The sequence below is a fragment of the Triticum aestivum genome, chromosome 6B (genome assembly GCF_018294505.1).
Source record: "Triticum aestivum cultivar Chinese Spring chromosome 6B, IWGSC CS RefSeq v2.1, whole genome shotgun sequence".
In the NCBI taxonomy this organism is placed as follows: Eukaryota; Viridiplantae; Streptophyta; class Magnoliopsida; order Poales; family Poaceae; genus Triticum; species Triticum aestivum.
The window spans coordinates 123,617,322-123,624,134 of NC_057810.1; the positions used below are offsets into that span (position 1 = coordinate 123,617,322).

General features: G+C 42.8%; 1 pseudogene; it reads left to right on the top strand.

Annotated features, from left to right (window-relative positions):
• Positions 1 to 5,537: 5,537 nt before the first annotated feature.
• LOC123138944 (sphinganine C4-monooxygenase 1-like) lies at positions 5,538 to 6,393 on the top strand (annotated as a pseudogene).
• The last annotated feature ends 420 nt before the right edge of the window (positions 6,394 to 6,813 follow it).

Genomic DNA, 6,813 nt, shown 5'->3' on the forward strand with positions numbered 1-6,813 from the left:
AACAAGAAAACACAAAATAATGAACGCAGTAAAATTAATGCTACAGTACTGGGCCGGCCAGTACTGGGCCGGCCAATACTGTAGTGACCAAAAAATACTTCAGGCGAGAGAAGCATACATCTATAAGCGAGATATAGCTTTCATGCCAACAAACCGGTTGAAACCCGTACTGACTAGGAGTTGTTCATCCCAAGGCGCACAAAGCGATTATTGGGCTGGCCCAACCACCGTGCCTTATGTGAGCAAACCTTGACATCTATATCTATATCTATACTCCTATATAGTATACGAATAGCAAGCCATATGAACTGTTGGATCTTTTTAATCGTACGGTTCATCTTTAATGGCTTGTGCTAGAGGACTACGTGGCTGCATTTGAACCATTGGATATGTCAATCTGATGGCCCACATCACAGGGATTCGCGTTGTGCCTTCCCTATGCTGGTCTGCCATTCTCAGAAAAGTTGATAGATGCGCACATGATTCTGCCAGTACCATTGAGAAATTTCTAGCGCAGTCCCATGAGTACTTGCTTGAGGCACCCCCCTACAATACAATGCAAGTAGTAGTAGAGTAGAGTAATAATACTAGAGGCTAGCAAAGCTATCAAGTAGGCATCGTGATGACGCTGTAAAAAAAGTAGGCATTGTGATGAGAGAGATTAAAAGCATGGCGATGGCAGATGATGCAGCCTGTGCATAGGCACAGAAGCCTGAAATGATTTTCCGCTGGCGGAAGCAATTTAACCGATTAAAGAATGACAAATAAATTAAAAACGTCATATGTGGTACAGCTAAATAGCTTTTAATTACTTTTTTTTGCGAATAAGCTTTTAATTACTTTCTCATATAATTTTTTACAAGTATTATTATCCTTATTTTTTGGAATAAATTTGTAAAAATTTCTAACAACAAAACAGTGGAACTGTGATGTTTAAATAGTAATTTTATTTATATAGTAATTTTTTAATTACTTTCGCACAACTCAACAATCAATGTTTAAATAGTAATTTTATTTATAATGATGAATAGCTTGCACATCGTACTCTATCCATTTCTCAAGCTAGGACGTGTTAAATTTTATTAAATTGAGGATAAAGAGGGTACCCTTTTTCTTTCAGTGTTCTAAATTGTTTAAATCTAATATTGCACAGCTATACTATTAAATTCTTTATACCTTTATAACTATTAATGATTAATTAATTGATGGGTTGTGCGACTCCAGCCATGATAGTTCAAATCATGACACTTGAAATGACACACGATATGTGTGTTTATAACTATCTCTACACATGCACGGCACGTGCCATTTACTAGTATATTAGAGCTCCTAATCAGCGCTCTTTGCGCCAGTAAAGCTAGCTGGCGATCATGCAGCCCTCCGCGTGGGTTGGGCCGAGATGCAAGCCACTTGTTTGCATCCCATCACTTGGATCGATTTTATGGTTCACCGGTTGCCCGTTGACCATTGATTGTTGATTTTCACAGAACTTAGATTTGAAAAAGTCCATAGGTTTGTTAAAAAAGTTTGAGGATTTGAAAAAAAGTTCTTGCATTTCAAAAAGTGATCTCAATTTTGAAAAAAGTTTGTGCATTTGGTGACAGTTGGCAAATTTGCAAAAAGATCATGTCCTTGAAAAAAATCATGATTTTTAAATATGTTCGCATATTTGAAAAACATTCATGGATCTGAAAGAAGATTGTGGATTCAGAAAAAGTTCAATTTGAAAAATATTAATGGATTCAAAATAAACTTCACAGATTTAAAAAAATGAATTTGAAAATGTTCATGGATTTGAAAAAAAAATCAAAATTTTAAAATGTTCATAGATTTATAGTAGATGTTCACAGATTTGAAATATGTCAATGGAGTTGAAATTGTTTGTGTTATCTAAAAAATGAATTAGAAAATAGTTTCACGGATTTCATATTTTTCATAATTTCGAGAAAACTTTGCGGATTTCACATATTCAAAATATATGTTTTCGGATTTGAAATTTTTTGCGGGTCTAAAAAAATGTTAAAGAATTTTGGAAAAGTTTTTAGATTTGAAAAATGATCACGGATTTGAAATGTTCACGGATAAAAAAAACAATCACAAAAAATGAAAACGATAAGAAGACGAAAAAAAATAGAAATGAAACATGAAAAAAAAACTTGCCCCCAAAAAACCAGAGAAGAACCATTCTAGAAAAGGTTCCCACAAACCGGTGAAGGAAATGCTATATGGGCAAGCGCACTATGGACGATCGAGAGCTACAATGTGGACGGTGCATACTGTTAAGATGTTAACCAACACAACAAGTCTCGAATAGGAAATGGTTATGTTCGCGCCCGCATTGAATCATACCATCGTTGGCACGAGCGAGCACCCCGTGGCCGTGGTCCAAAGCAACTAGAGGTTTTTGATCTGTGAATTGTGCGTCCTAGCCCAATCCCTATTTGGCGCCAATTGTGCCGTCTAAAGGTGTTGCGCAAACGGGCGCACACTCCCTCCCCCCACCCCTCCCTCTCAAGATCGTAGAAAATGGGTCGGTTTTGGGAAGCGAAACAACGTGATTTTTTGCTCCGGTTTTGGGAAGCTTTCCAACCGGTTTTGGGAAACTTCTGGTAGCTTCCAGACCAGTTTTTTCCTTCACAAACTTTTTTAGTGAACTTCTTAAATTTCCACAAACTTTTTTCAAAACTATTAACTTTTTTGGTGAACTTATTTAAAATTTTCATTAACTCTTTTTCAAATCCATGAAAATTTTAGTTTTTGCTAACCGGTTTTGGTGAACTTTTTCAAATTCATGAAATTCTTTTCAAAACTTTATGATTTTTTTTCAGATTAACGAGGTTTTTCAAATTTATGAACTTTTTTTTGTGTGAACTTTATCCTGAAGAGTCAACGGTCAATGGGCCTTGGGGAATGGTTAACAGTCGATCATGTATACCAGTCCAACGATCGATTTGCTGACCAAGCGCTGCTCGCGTTATTGGGCCGACCCATGAAAGGGTGCACGTGTTGCTAATTGGCGATGAAGGCGCCCAGTAGGAGCTCCCGGCGCGCATGTTCAGACGACAATGGTCTCTCAGGGAGAACAAAGCCATTTCTGGCCTTGCAAGTAACATGGCAAGGTGCAACTGTGCAAGTAACAAGTGCCATCATTGCTCCGAGCCTCCAACTAACTACTCGTATAGGGTACCCTCACCAATTATAGTTTTTGTTTTAATATATAGAGTGAATTTCATTTTGTTACCCCATTGTTTAATGTCTTGTGTGCATCTTTTGATGCAGAGGCCGGGGCTTTCAAGTTTCAACCTTCTTTTCAAAAAATAGTTTCATGTTTGTTACATCATTTATCCCATTTAGCAGTTTTTTTTTGCGTTTTTGCCCAATTTAAGCAAATTTGTGCCCCTATTTACCTTTTTAAATTTCCTTCACAATTTCTTTACCTCTTTTAATTTGTTTCCCCACTCCTTTATACTCCCCTAAATTGTGGTGGATCACGTAAGTGTCCTTCTGCTCCCGAGCTCAAATGAGCTCGGGTGAAAAGTAAAATAAAAATAAAAAATTGAAAGAAATCTGAATTTTTTTTTGTGATGAACATTGACAAAAATTTTAAGGCCTTGCAAAAGTTCATCATGGAATCAGAATGCTTTTGTGATAAACATTCCTAGAAGGCGTGGCAAAAAAAAGAAACAAAATCGGTGCTCCAAAATGCTTTTGAAAGTAGCATTTTCAAAGTTTCAATTTTTTTTGCCATGTCTTTCAGGAATGTGATTCGAGGACGAATTTTTGCAACCACTTAATTTTTTTGTCAATATTCGTTACAAAAAAATTTAGAATTTTTTAAATTATTTTCGATTTTACTGTTCACCCGAGCTCACCCAAGCTCGATGAGCTCGGGCTGAGAAACTCCGCGTCCGGTGGATAATAGCAACATACTCTGCTTCGGTTACACTTTTCTGCAGAAACGGACAACGATCCACCCCATCACGCCTGCTCTCTGTCTGCAACTTACAGCAACTTTCAGTTGTACTCCGTATAAAGATGAAGTCCAAAGCGAGTAGCTAGATCCCATCAAGTTCTCGACACGCGGAGAAAAGCGTACGCAAATCGAATGACTCCACCTCCTTCCGCTCTGTTGATCGCAGCTGCGCTGCATGCATGCAGCTAGCCAGCAGCAAACCGGGTTTGTCGGCCCAGCACGTATATGACAGCCCCTTGTGTGCAAGAGATGCTTATCCAGAAATGGCACTTGCTACTGCTAGTTAAACAGACTTCTCTTTTGGCGTGGATTGGTTGACAGACCTCTTCCAGTATGCACTTCCTTGTGTCCAGGGAATGCTTATCTAGGAATGGCACTAGCAGTTGCATTTGCTATTGCTAGATAGACATAATTCTCTTTTGGTGTGCATCAGAGCATCTCTAACCGACCCCTTGTAATTTAGGCCTCTATAGCCTGCCTCTTATCCTTCAACTTCTTGTATTTGCTCCACAAAAAAATTGCGGTTCCTAACTGAGCTCCAAAACGTAACTCCTTCAAATTTTTGTAACACAAATTCATTTACTTTTGGGTCATCGAGTTAAACTTCACTGCTCAATTACTACATCAAACGACATGTTGTTCACATACTTCATCAGTTTTTTTCTAATAGAACTGATCCAAAGAAAACTACACGGAAAATCACACAATTTAATAGAAAAACCACTTCCTTGACCGCTCCTACTAGTCTGATCGGTTTATAAAGGATCGGTCAAAGATGCTCTCGGATATATAATAGACCTCTTTCGTGTTTCGCTTGTGATGAAAACAGCATAGTTAAATTTTTTTTATAAGGGATCAGTCATAAAACTTTTCTCCTCTAAAACACCCCTTCGTGTCATAAAATCTCAAACCTCTAAAACTTCATAAGGGATCGGTCAAAGATGCTCTTAGATAATAGACCTTTTTCGTGCTTCCGCCTGTGACGAAAATGGCATAGTTAAAAAGAAGAACACTTCCTTGTGTCCAAAGAATGCTTATCTAGAAATGACACCAGCATGACGGATTGTCATTTGTGGAATGCTATTTTTTCTTTTTGCTACGAGTTCCGTGAATGTCATTCCATGATGAAGCTTTGCAAGCACTCGAAGATTTCAACAATGGTTGCCAAAAAATTCAGTTTTTTATAATTTTTCTATTTTTATTAAATTTACTGCTCACAGTAGGGGTATCTGTGCTGGCGAGTAGAAGAGGACTTTCATCAGCTACAGGCCTACAACCCCCCAGATAGAACCCATCAGGGATTATCCCAAAGGAAATGACTGGCCTAGATAATCAAGGCACGCCAACGTACTAAACATACTTCCGTGATTGCACTTGCATGCCGTCGCTGTTCACGTTTTCTCCTGCTGGCTGCCGGTTGACATCCTCATCAGCTTATAAATGCCCAATTTTTCGGAGGCAACCCTCACTGCAACCCAGCTGACTATCGATCCATCTCTCCATAGACCCCACTGCAACCCAGCTGACCATCGATCCATCGCTCCGGAGACTCCACGACGCGCGAATGGCGCTGCCCTCCGAGGAGGTGGTGGCCATACTCGCGCCGATCATCGTGTACTGGGTCGCCGCCGGTGTGTACACGGTGCTCGGCCGTGTACTGGCTGATCACAGGCTCCACTCGAGGGAGGAGGAGGAGCTCAGGAACCTCGTCCCCAAGCCGGTCGTGATCCACCGTCCTCCTCCAGCACGTTCTCCAGGCGGCGATAGCCTTCGCCGTCTTCCATGTAAGTGCAGCGGTACCGCATTCATCGATGCTAGCTACTCAGGTGGCAGTGCAACTGAACTAAAGGAAGTTAAACTGAACGCAGGTGAAGTGAGAAGATCGCCGGGTTGCCGGCGCCGCCACTCCTGCCATTGCCGTCGTCTGCTGCCAGTTCGTGGTCGCCATGGTGGTCCTCGACACGTGGCAGTACGGGTGGCACCGCCTGATGCACAGCAGCGGCCTGCTGTACCGCCATGTCCACTCCTGGCACCACCGGCTGGTGGCGCCGTACGCCTACGGCGCCCAGTACAACCACCCGCTGGAGGGCCTCGTACTGGACACGGCCGGCGGCGCGCTGGCGCTGGCCGTGACGGGGATGGCGCCCCTGACGGCCGCCGCCTTCTTCTCGTTCGCGACTCTCAAGGCCGTCGACGACCACTCCGGCGTGCTTGTCCCGGGCAACCCGCTGCATCTCCTGTTCCGCAACAACACGGCCTACCACGACGTCCACCACCAGATTCGTGGTGGCCGCTGCAACTACGCGCAGCTGTTCTTCGTGGCGTGGGACAAGCTGATGGGCACGTACGTCCCTTACGAGGTCGTCAGAGCTCCGCGCGGCGGACTGGAGGCCGTGCCGTTGAAGAAGAAGAAGACCTGACGGACGGTGCCATGACATGATTGTTGAGTATATTGTGTACGTGTATATGTGTGTAGGGCCCACCTCCTGTTTCTTTGTATAGTTATAAGGTTGTGGCTCACCTCTGTACTTATATATACGTGCCTGGTGCACCGATCAATACATCGAGATTGCACAGCCCATAACTTGTCCTTTTAAATGATATCTATTGCAGCACGATCCTAACCCTAGCCGCCGCCGCCGCCACCGCCGCGCCTCCGCGCCGCTGCCGCCGCCGCCGCCTCTTCACGCCGCCGTCACCAGCCGCCGCCGCCGCCGCCGCCGCTGGTCACCGCCGTGTTGGGGAACGTTGCAGAAAACAAAAATTTTCCTACTCGTTTCACCAAGATCATCTAGGAGTTCATCTAGCAACGAGTGATTAGATGCATCTACATACCTTTG